The 13161-nt window shown below is 39.5% G+C and overlaps 1 long non-coding RNA gene across 1 annotated transcript in view; it reads right to left on the bottom strand.

Moving 5' to 3' along the window:
* Window positions 1-1530: 1530 nt before the first annotated feature.
* Window positions 1531-13161, bottom strand: part of LOC144534089 (uncharacterized) — a 34002-nt gene continuing 22371 nt past the window's right edge. Inside the window, exon 4 of the long non-coding RNA XR_013503508.1 lies at window positions 1531-1575. This is a non-coding gene — a long non-coding RNA (uncharacterized LOC144534089). The remainder of the gene's footprint in view (window positions 1576-13161) is intronic.

Genomic DNA, 13161 nt, shown 5'->3' with positions numbered 1-13161 from the left:
ACTGCGTATAGTCTACAAATATTTATGTGTAGATATACTGTATTTTCTAACTTGACCAACTCCTTAGACGTCATTGGTAAAATATATAAAACAACATTGAATTATCTTTACCCGATCCAAAAGCTGAAAATGCAATTTTCATACTATCCTTTGAATGTATTGCTGCAGCAGCACCCATTAGCAACATGTTTTCAAAGTTTAATAAAACTATCGTAGGATGGAGAGTTCAACATTCCTACATTCTCTTAGTCTGTCTGTGAGCAGAATTCATAATGACCCCCCCAAAAAAAAAAAAAAAAAACCTTACGGATGCTTGTGCTACAGCTGTCAGATAATGAAATTTGAAAATATACGATGAAAGGCATTTGCATGAATTACGGCATGGGATAAAGCATTAGCATATTTGGAGGGGGTAATATTGTATTCACGCCCTCTCTTGGAGATGACAGATCATGTCATGTACATACAACACTCTACACGAGTTGCTAATTGCAATTTAAAAGTCTAAATAATTTTCAAAATGAAGAAATAATGTGACTTTTACACATACACAGTTATGGCAGGTCTAGTAGGCATTTAGTCCAATCACTGTTTGTAAGCATGAATAACCTTGTGCAAATGCAAGCTTACAAGAGGACTGGGACTAATTGGTGTTAGGGAACCAGTGTAAAACCCCTTTCAGTGACAAAAATGGGAGACTCACAAATCACTTTAAAAAAAAGTTTCACATCAAGTTTTCTGAACTTTTGCATCCCAGTGGGTTTAATATCATGGCAGAGATAGAAATTTCAATCCAGAAAATCGCTCTTTTTTTAAACATCATTTTGCATCTTTTCCAATGTGTCTCTGGAGATTTGTGTGTCGGTGTGACACCACAGATTAAGGAGCTAATGGAAAACTTGACATCTTTTTGACTGTGTTGCAATTCTTAGTTAAGTTAACTGTGAGCAGGAGTATTTTAATGTCATTCTCCTATCACCTCCTAAGTGTATTCGCTTAATGTATCTCCCATGATCATCTGCTCAACATCACTTTAGCCATATTGTCGAGGTAAATCAATAAACAGCACGGTTTTATGAAAGAAAAAGTCAATAGAGACTGCTAGTTGACATTTGTTGGCAAATGTACACTTTTAAATGTATTACCTCTTGGGTGAAACTGAGAGAACTATACCAACACTTGGGTTTGTATTGTGCAACTTCTTGTATTGATATATTGTTATCCGTAGTTCTACAATATAATGGCCAATCAGTGATTTTGGATATTTGGTTGCATGTGATAAGCAAAAGTTAATTTTCACAATATTTAAAAACAGTTGCATGTATATCATATAACAATGTGGGGAAAGAAACAGAGCAGTGATGTCATCAGGATTTCTAAATATCCATACCACATCACCCATCTTAACTTACTTGTCCTCATCACCTCCACCAATATTCACATTTGAGTTATAATAGACATTATAAAACCATACAGCTCTAAAGATTAACCACAGAGGGAAGAGTAAAAAGCATTAGCGAGGCCTACCTTGAGGTCGAAGGTGTGAAAGTCATGGAACATTCTCTCTCCTGAGACCTGTGACAGAGTGAGGGGGGGTTGAGACTTCAGTCATGATTAGGCCACAGTGCAATTACAGAGCAGCTCCTCTGACAGTGATTGATCAATGAGGAACTCCCTTAATGAAGACAAGGACTCTGGGCCTCCCAGGAGCAAATTGGCAAAAGTAAGTAGTGGGAATAGTGTCCCAGATTGCTAAGGTACTAAGAGGATCATCCCGTCTGGGGCAGCAGTTTATACAGGTGCATGTCTGCTTTCATACTGTTGGAAAAGAAGTCAAACTGAAGTAATCCCAAGACTATCAAAAGTTACAGGACAATTTTGTCCATCATGGCCACATTTTCCTAAATTCCAGCATACTTAATGATTCTGACATTTGTCTAGGCAAAAGTCACCTACAATGAAAAAGTGGAAGGAATATATATGGAGGAAAACATCTAATCCTTCCTAAATTTAAACCTAGTAGACTGGTCCAGTGTCCCCATATTAAAGGTATCATGTGGAGTTTTTGACCACCAGTAGCACTATGGAGCATTGTTTTTAAAAGTGGGGCCCCATCCTGTTAGCATTTCATGGATGAGTGCATGCGGTGATGTAACCCGCAGTCCTTTCGATGGTTTTACGGTTGTCAGTGTTCCACATTTGAGTGTCAAGTTGACAAAGATGGGTTTTAGTTTATTTTTGTGCTTGATTTTTGATGATGATAACGATGAGGAGTGGCCAGATGTGTTTACCTGCACGCCCATGAGTTGCAAACTGATCTGTGGCGCTTCTAACTTTGTTGGACAAAACAGGATGAACTTAAGGGCCACTTAAACATGACTGCATCAGTTGGACTGTTAAGTGCAGCCTTATTGTTAAAACACCAGAGAACGAGGAAAGCAGGCCCTTGAGGCAAAAGCTTCATATGGCTCTGTGTTGAAATTTTAATTTTGGTTTTACCCTGTAATAAATTCCCTGACATATCTGGACTGCGTTGTAGTCTGACCTACCATGAGGAGGGACACATCTGCTTTCTGTTCTATTCATGCCATGTACGCAGGTGAGGGGGGCGCTTGCCAAAAACAGCCGGCTCTTCGAGGGAGGCATTTGACTGGTGCTTCAACTTTCTTCTTCTACAAACTTCACAGTGTGCACACACACTTGCCCAGACTTGCTAGCACACATGCACACATTCGATGAATAATAAAAGGGCAGACATTCACAGGTTGCATGAAAAAAAGAAATCACATGTATTTTTGTCTGTATAGAAATAGAAGAGAAGTCTTTACAGAAGGTTGACTGCATGACTCATATCAGTGGGGAACTGAATGGTGTACAGACTGGGAATTTGGCACATGTTTCACAGGACTTACTAATTAATAAGCAGCACACACTGGAACACATGCTGCGTATTAATAAGTGCAGGTGCATTTCACATAATACATTTTTGTTAGTTTTGCTAGACTATTCAAGAGATGATAATTCATCAAATCATTCATGTAAAATGACACATACTTCATGACACATACACAGATTCTGTAAATAATCCTGTAAAAGAAATTGCAAATTGTATTTAGGTGATTGATTTAGAAATTGATTGCCAGTGGATGCAATGTCCCCATACAAAGGAGGCAACCTGATATGAAGTCATTTCTTTCGTCTTTCTAGAAGCAGAGTATTGTATCTGAGTGATTCCAAGCTCACAGTGCAGCTGTAAGTTCATACTGTACCCAACTGAGACTAGTTCAAACATGATGGCCTCAACCTGCTATTTCTCTACTTGAATATCAAGATTACAGAGCTCAAAGTAATGAAAGTGGCAAAGCCAAACACCCCGTGAGTGCATTGTGCCATGCAGTGCTATTTTCCCAACTCTCTTAAAGTGTGCTCTTCCTTCTTTCAGTGTCTGCCTCCGCCCTCTCTCTCTCTGTACACCTTTAGTAGTTTTAATACATTTCCATTAATTTCACTTCATACTGCTACTTCTGTGAGCACTGCAGCTGCATCCTCATTTTACTGGCTTGTGTTACACTTTGCTTCCCATAGAAACCAAGTCCAGTCACTGAATGGCTAAACTTTAAACACACTTGTGTACATCAAGGTTACCTTTAGCCAGAGAGACGGAACATCTAAAGGACTACACCTGTGGATGGTTTGCATTTATGAAATTCATTCTATACATACATGAACATACCACACATTTCACTATGTCCACTTTTCTAAGTCACAAAAGCTTTTACTGAATAATTCACCATTCAAATATCTGCCTGAAAGTTTTCATTTCTAGCGTACTTCTCAATGTGTATTCACACAAGTTCAAGGTATGATGCTATCAGAGCTTTTCTGACACAATTAGAGATGTAATTACATTTTTAATACAGCAGAATCATTTTAAATCCTGTACTTTGACAGTGACCATTAGTCAAATCATATTTCGTTGATCCCCTCCTTATGAACTACAATTGCAGTAATTTACATTTGGTGTCGACAAGAAAGAATTAAGACCAAAAAGAAGTGTCAGTTTTGATTCTATTTATTTCCAACCTAAGAATGTGGCCTATTTAGCTTTCACAGCTGAAAATGACATATTCTTTTCTTTCTTCTTTAACTTTACATTCTCTCTTTGTCTAGCTATCTATCTCCCTATAACTCTAAGTGACTGAGGATGGGGTGAATTTAATGATTTCATGTTAACAGTGAAACGGGTCCTTGAGAACTTCAACAGCTGAAAAGAGCAACCATTTGGCGGGCGGACCTGCTTGCCTCAGCACTTAGAGGCACACGTTTAAATGTTCGGCTTTCACCCGCAATAGCCTACAAGAGGGACGCCTGAAGGCGGTTGGGGAGAGGCTTGATGCTGAGGTCCTGGGGAATTGCATGGTCATTCATCACATTAATGAGTCATGTCACTTTATTTATAAAAAAGGGAGACTTTTTTTCTCTCATGGATGGTACCCACTATCATGATGCGGCATTCTGTTAATGTTGCCTTAAGTTAATTGAAAAAGGCAATGAAAGAATGAATCTACAGTAGCCCAGGTAGCCAGCTGAGTCGAGCTGATTGCTGCTGAATATCGGCACACTCGGTTGTATTCTGACACCAGAGATCCAAATTTGGCTGGGTTTTTGGGATGCAGACATGGGGTGATTTGGGCTCAGAATCAGCTCCAGTTATTAACACTAAAGGTTTTGGCCAAAGGCGCCCCATTCATCCCACCTGCAGCATTAGTCTGTGAAACCAGCTGTGCCAGATTTGGGTCATGGTTGGGCCAGGCAATTTTGGCTAACTTGGGAATGTAAAAGTCTTCGGGTGTTTGGTTGGTATTCAAAATGGAAAATGGTTTGCTCTTTTATATCATGTACTAGCTTATAGAAGCTCCACATATACAGTAGTTCATAGTAGCAGTTCTTAGAAGTTATACATACTGTAGCGCTACCACCCCACATGGTGGTAAAAGGTCAAGGTGTTAGATCCCATTCCTGCTTGTGGATATACAGTGAAACAGCTTTGGTATTGGTTAAGCACAAAGTCCAATCCAACAGTTCTGCAAAGTCAGTCCCAGCTACTGTTCATATCATGCTGGTGTGCTATTATCACTAGCTTCCTCCCACACTTGGATTGCCTCATGAAAGCTGTGATACAGACAGGGCAGGAAGATTTAATTAGGAGTGTGAGAATATTGGAACTATATGACATTTTTCTTTGCCGAGGAAATCCAAATCTGTGATATTACCATTTCAGGGGTGAGTGGATTTAAAGCACGATGGACTGATAAATTTCAGGACAGGGTGAAATAGATGAATCTCAAGTTATTTACCCTTTTTAATTGGAAATGTCTGTCACAGGGCAGCAAGCCGAGTCCTCTTCCAAGCCATTATCTGTCTGCCTTGATCATTTGCAGGTATTTTACGGAGAGTGATGTGCAGAGTGTCAACGGTAGCTATTGAATTTATTCCTGTTGGATTTTTATAGGCTTGAAAATACAAACGCTGAGGAGTGAAAAAGCTTGCAAAAGGTCAGCTTGTTAATCACATGACTACATTTACTGTTTCTCAGATTCACAGATGACAGAAAAGCCAAATAGTTTAATTCACTTTTAAACTAAACTCTTAAGTTTGACAACCCCAGTGGAGTTCATATGATTAATCTGTCACCAGTTGAGCTTCACATTTACTTTTGTGACTAGCTTACTAGCAAGAACTGTGTTTTCAATAGACTTAAACAAGGTTCCTTTTAGCCGACCCTTGGGCTTCTCTCATAATTGCTCCCCAGGGTCCTGTCAATAGTTTCTACCTGCTCTTGAGCTCTCATTCCCGGGCTGTCATTCTTGCTCACTGCCTGTCTGGGCCCCTTAGTGACACAGAAGCGTCACAGGATGAGCTCTGTTGAAGGATATAGGGCCCTATGAAATCCGTTTTATTTTTTTTCAAATTCCGTTTTTTTTTTTTTTTCAAATTCTGTGTTTTCGGATTTATTTTTAGCCCTTTCGGATTTTTCGGATTTGCTTGTTTTCTTGTCACTTCTATTGACCTTTTAAAAACTCAGTGACACAAACTCCCAATTCAGCTTTTTTATTCCAACAACACCTATGTCGGTATTTATGGAATGGACCTCCGGAGGAAAATAGGGGAGGGTCATGTCTTTTTATTCTTAGTTGATGGGAGGGTCATCCAATTATTTTTAGTCTAGCAGATGGGTCCCTCCCTGTTTAGTCAGCCAGACAATTTGAGCTGTAGCTTTAGAGACCGTGGGATTTGCCAAACTGAATAAATCCCGCTCGCACATATAAACACAAAACTGCTTTGCTAGCTCCATCGTGTTGTAACTAAGACATATGCTGAAAAAATAATTTTATTCATTAGCATGATTGCCGTGCTGTTTAGTTCACAAACATCCAAAACACCGTACGAAAACATAGCGGACCAGACGCGAGCTTTTATTTTGAAAAGTCGAAGCTCGAGGACAGCACCAGAGACGGGAGGTCTCCAGGCTGCAGCCATACCCGACTCAAATATCCTTTCGGTCCTGGTGATTATTTGTGAAATTGTGCAAACGACAGCCTTGTCAAGGCATTTGAGAAGAAGAGTGGTAGCATGCAAGCTTCCAAATTGACGCTTGTCTGAGAAATGGAGTTTTGGATAATGTTCAGTTTCGGCAGCTTTACCTATGCTAAAATATACAATGACTGAGGAAGCCTAGTGACGAGTCCATAGCAACCAGTGTTGAATTTGTTATTACCCAGTGTCCTTTGCTGAATGGCCTCAATGTTTTATTGTTTTATTTCATGTGAATCAAGCTAATTGGATGCTCACCTATAACAATGTTGAGGACACGCCGATCTCGGTTGTCAGAGGTTTCGTCGACAACAAAGAAGATTTTCTTTTCACGGATCTCTTGCAGCACTTTTTGCATGTGCTGGTCAAAGACCCGCGGTAGGTGGGTCTACCTGAGGCTGCTAGCATTTTCTGGGAGTTCGCCTCCCTGCTTGCAATGTCTAACAAGAAACGGACGTATCCTCTTCATTTTCTCAAGCGGTATGTAAGCTTCAGCAAACATTGCGACATAATCTTCCACAAACTCATGCTTGTTTTCCGCATCACGGAAATCATAGGGCCCTAAGGATATCTCTGGCTCCAAAGGAAGACACCACAGGGACACTGCAAGCCCGGTTTATGATGTCACACTTTGACAGTGGTGACTACTTGAGCTCACAACTGTTGGCTGTAGCCTGCCCAGGGACTGTGAGTGTTTATGTGGGGTTGGGCACCATTGTGTATTAGCACGAGTATGTGTGTGAAACGCTTAACTAAAATGAAATCCAAACCGATATCCAGGGAAACTGCCAAACATAATACTCTTTACAAGGACCGTTTTGCTGTAAGCACAGAACATTCTTAGACTACACTGAGAAACGTCACACAAAGAAACAAATGTGCATTCTCTACCAACAAACAATTCAATGATCTCATCTCTTATTCATACAGCCCTATGAATTTTGACAGCGCCAATGTCTGTGCTAACAAAAAAATAATACCATAGCCAACCAAGTAACTCTAGTCTGCATTTGTCCCAGCAAAAAAGACAGCCGACAAAAACCCGATTTAAGCTTGACTAGTAATACAAACGTTATCCACCTCTAAAGTAGTAACTGATGTGATTTGACCATGATAGTACTAAAAGCAACACTTTTGTTGCAGTCTTCTACCCCCACGAACATGGATCTTGTGTGACTGCACATTGGCTGCCTGTCCACAGTGTCTAGCAGCAGCACATAAAGGCTCATTTGCACCATCTGCCAGTGGAGGTGACAGGGGCCACTCAAGTGCCAAGGGGCTATTGAAAAAAAAAAAGCTGCCACAATCTACCTGCTATTCTGCTTTGCTCTCTATGGAATATGTCTTGGTTAGATTGGTCTTTTGGTGGCTTTTGAAGGCCAACGGTGATGAAAGACTGAGACATTGTGTGGTTGCACACAGTCTCAGCAGGGATTAGCACTTGTTAGCTAATGTTCTGAGCTGTTTGTGGTGACAGGAGGTTGTGGGAAAGGTCTGCTTTACTTAGAGTGTGACTGCACTTGACTGCTATACTGTATAGTGAAGCTAAATGGGCAGTATTTCCAGGAGGAATGGTGTTTAGCCATGCTAGAAGTATGGATGAAATATCTTAACAACTATTGAAAGGATTGCAATGAAGTCTTGCACATGTATTCATTTCCCTGGCTGGCAGGATGAATCCTAATGACTTTGGTTATCCCCTGTCTTCTCCTCGAGCACCACCATGATGTTGACATTTAAGTTTTTAGTAAAATGTCTCTACAACTGTTGGGTTTATTGTCATGGGATTTGGTGCAGACATTCATGTCACCCTCAGGATGAATTCTAATTACTTTGGTGATCCCCTGATGTTTTATGTAGTGCCACCATTAGATCAAAATTGCAATGTCCAGTACTTTAGTTTATGACCAAATACCTACAAAACTAATGACGTTCCCATCATAACTGTGAGAATGTCAGCATGATGACACTAACATTGAGCTCAAAGCACCACTGTGCCTAAGTACAGCCTCACAGAGCCACTAGCATGGCTGTAGATTCTTATTCTTGTTGTATTGAGATTCCTCACTGGACTGATTTCAATGCAGAATTTGATACATCTGTCACATCTTTAGTTCATTTGAACTCTAATTGTCAGTGTCAAAGAAGAGAAGAAAGTGTTCCGGTAGTTGCAAATGTACAACTAGACAGTTGTAGACAAATTTTTGTGTGGCAACCCCCTTTGTAAACTGCTGATGAAGCGAGGGATTCCACTTTGATGGTAATTTGAGCATAGACATTCTTAGACAAGGATATTTCATGAGGGTTGATTCTGTCCCTTCACATCTCTCTCAGCACTTCACACTTCCAGAAACTTCCTAACAAAGTTAGTGATCGTTGGTGCAATGTGTCATGCTTCTGACGGTTTGATTGTTTCTGTGTTTTCACATTCAGAGGAGCGGAGAGAAAAAGAGAGCTTCATGTGTTGCTCAAGGTCCTTTTAGATACTCCCCATCCCACATCTCCCCGCACAATTAATTTTATCTTTGGGGTATTATCAAGAGGGAGCCTGGCAAAGCAGCATGACAGAAAAACGGCCCAGAACCCCGAGGCCCAGGGTGGGAATTAATCTGTTTGACAAGATCTCTCACAAACGATTTGCCTAGCTTTCCTTCAGTTGGATGTTGCCACTACCCTGCATATCGGAGGGGGTGAAGAATAAGCATGTTTCAAACATAATGCGGACTAAATCGACTTTAAACGTTGAAGTGAGCAGTGACAGGGTGTTGTTGATGTGTTTGAAACATAAGGAAAACATGCAGCCCTTACAGGTGTTGGGTGTTAGAACAACCTTATTGGTATGCCTGTCAACTGGGCATTAGCATTGTTCATATCAACAATGCAGCCACAACGATGAATTCCTATCACGGCCAGCTGACATTATTTTCTCCACAAAGCAGAATGCCGTCCTGAATCAACCTCCCAAAAATGGTTAGCCTTGTTCTTCTCACACTTTCAAAACTATTGACATCAAACAGACGTTTGATGCATTATCTGGGATGCAGAAAATTAATCAAAGTAATGATTGAATAATTATCTCAAGTGCAATTAATTAAGCAATGAACTCATCTTGAACAGCTGTCCTAGCTTCACCACTTAATCACTTGTGAGAATTACCAAACACAAATGGAGGACGCCGAGTGCATGCAATAATCTCTGCAAAGTGCATTGTTTACAAACAGTAATTAATATCACACCGTGTATTAGCAGGCTAAGTGACTGCAGTGCACTTCTATAATTGTACCAGAGAGAGTTGGGGTTCTTCCCCACTCTTGCTTCAGACACCTCTTGTTAAGACTGGAGACATGAGACTGAGTGCTAACAGCATAGGCCATATTCCAAAAATTCAACACAGATTCATGTCTTTTGTTATTCCGTATTTTGTGGGTGCCATAATGCCAAAAACACATCCTCCTTCATTGCAAAATCTATGAGTTAACCTACTGAATGTCCTGGACACCATTAACCTGATAATTCATGCTCATCTCAATTTCTACCCACATACTGTAAAATGGATTTATGTTTCTGCCTGTAATGTAACATAATGTAACATAGTTCCCACTGTATTTGTTGGCAGAGAACTGCCTAAAAAGTGTCAGTGAGCTCTCTTAGTGTCTCTTGAAGGGATAGTTGTATCTACACCAGTGTGGGAGTCTGTGCCATTCTACGATGAGGTCATTTCGGGCATCACATAGACGGCTTTTCATGGTCCATGGAGCCTGACAGTCACAGCAGACTCAAGGAAATGGTCTGTGTGGGTCTGACATATGCGGGACCTATCTTCGACAGACTAGCGTCTGGAAACATGAATGAAGATTGACAACATGTAGCACCAGGTAGCAGACAGCCTACAAATTAACGGAAGAACCGTCACTAACACGTCATATATGGTCTTTTATGGGATAAGTTATGATTTACTGATTACAATAACACTGCAGATCTGTAGTTTAGTTCAGCACAATGTACTGCTGGATCATGACACACACACATTATTTTAATATCAGTAATTACATGCACTTATTATAGCTTACATAAAATGGTGCTATTGTCTTAAGAATATAAAACCATTGTACGATTCCTAATATGAAAGAGGATAATTAGCATATTCATTATGATTTTAATATCTTTCACAGTACTGTACCTTTTTAGTGAGGACTGTGCCATCCGAGAACAAGTGAGATACTACAGTAATTAATATAAGCTTAGTGCAAACTGTGTGCCTCACTGCTTTTTCCGTCTTCTGAACTAAAATGGCCATGTATAATGACAACATAGAAAATGAAATGCCTCAGAGGTAGGACATAATAAATACAGCGGTGGTGGTCTTTTACTGTGCCAGACAAAGTTACTGTTTAATTAATATAAAGCTGTGTATTCTCTCTGTGTACATAGTGTACAGAATGTGTACATGAATTAAAATGGACAAAATCACTGTTTAGGGACATTGCTGCCCAACCTAGCATACAAATAATCAACTTAAGTGTAAACAAAAATGTCTTTATTTAGAAAAATAAAATGAAAAAGTTATTTGTAAGATGAGGGTAAACAGTGTTGTTTTATTCTAAAATTAAATTCCTCATAGAATTGTCTTGAAAGAGCATTTAAAGTAAAGAACAATAAAGAATTGATGAACATAACACTAAGCCTAGACAATGGACATACATCTGCATTTTAAGCCACAGTTTCTTGAAATAAAATGGCAACCAACTTTATCAATTAATAAAAGAAAAGCAATTATCTTGAATTGTGTCTTTGGTAGAACTCTGTGGATTTCAGTGAAAAAAAAAAAAAAGATTAGCAAAGTGAAGGCCTTTAATCGTCCTTGTGTCGTTGCAAGACAATTGTTGAAGCTGTTGTAGTTGCATCTTCTTTGTTGCTTTTTTCTTGCTTATTTTTCTGTCTGTCTTTGTATATCATATTTATGTCACGCTAGTATAATACTCTTAATATCTTCAGAGAGAGAAGAGAAGAATTTCAGAAGTTTAAATTCCTCCAAGTGCGGAATCATTATGTGTTGATATGAATGTGTGTGTGTGTGGGTGGTGGGTGCATGCATATGTATGTATATGTAGATTTTGTTCATTTAAAAAATGGAGCAACCACTTGTTTATTTTAGTTTTTAACTTTTTATTTTTTAAGTGTGTGTGTGTGTGTTTCGGATCTGGGGCCTGTTTCACAAAAGCAGAATATATAAATCCACGATAACTGATAAAGCGAGGCTTGACCTAGTCTAATCTGTGCATCCTGGCTTGGTGCGTTTCACGAAGGCCAAGCCAGGCTGAGGAGGAGCGACTAGGTCGAGCCAGGCTGAAGTAATTCAGATAGATGCGCGTCCACGGCTTTCCTCAAAAGACCGCAAGGTCGATCACAGAGTTACTGATGCCAAAATGGAGAATGCGCATTGTACATACTTTATACAGAGTGAGCAGCAGCTTCTTGTGGAAGTATGATGACGTGAAACACTATTTGTATAAAAATAAAAGAAACAGCCGCTGTATTGAAACTGAGAGAGAAAGCGTAGCAGACGATCACGGACCGACCGCGTAAGTAGCCTAAATATATACATTAACTGACCACTGCTCTGAATTGAAACCGTCATCATCATTCCATTCAAGGATTAGGCTACTAATCATTTGCACAAATTAACAGTTGTACTCTTTGCCTTAAAAGTAAGCAGAAGATAATGTTACTCAGGAAATTTACCATGAAGATCAATTTTCTACAACGCTAGAATATGATGCGTAAATATATCTTTCACTCTGTTCCTCCCTCTCTCTCATGGGCTAAAATATAAATTTCCTAAGTCATATTAACTTCCACTGCTCGCTTTTAATGCAAAATGTACAACTGTTCGTTTTTGCAAATGACAAGTGATTCATTGAATGGTTTCAGTTAAGAGCAGTAGTTCATAAATGTATATTTTTAGACCCTCATTCAGTCTGTCCGCTAGCCTACTATGTGCCACGCTTTTTCTCGCGTTTCTTTTATTTTTTATAGAGGACGAGTTTCCTTCTCTACATATTATATGCCTTACTCCCTTGTATATATGGACATAGACATGAATGGAACAGAGTATATTCATCAGTTATTTCCCCCTCCAGCAAAATATAAGGTCAAAACCCATTGGGGTGTCCTCTCCCTGTTAGTTGTTACATGAATGTACAGTAGCCTACATCACTAGATAGTTACTGGTTCAGTGAACTAAGACTATAATTTGGGAGGATTGTACAATTAGGATATGTTCTTTAAATTGTACAGTCCTCCCAAATTATAGTCCCAGTTTACTGGACAACACACATTGTGTGCTAAGAATGCCAAATACAATGCACATGGAAGCAGAACAAACATGATCCTTATTGTTAAAGAATTTAAAAAAAAATAATCAACTAAAGTAATTCAAGGTGCATTGGTCAACTATAGAAATGTACAGCATTGTATGTGTTGCCATTAGTAACAGACTTCATTTAAAACACATTTGAAATTGTATCAGCCTTTTCTACTTATCTCAACAACTGTCATAATATATTC

This window comes from Sander vitreus, chromosome 19 (genome assembly GCF_031162955.1).
Source record: "Sander vitreus isolate 19-12246 chromosome 19, sanVit1, whole genome shotgun sequence".
Lineage (NCBI taxonomy): Eukaryota > Metazoa > Chordata > Actinopteri > Perciformes > Percidae > Sander > Sander vitreus.
This window is presented reverse-complemented; position numbering and strand designations above follow the sequence as displayed.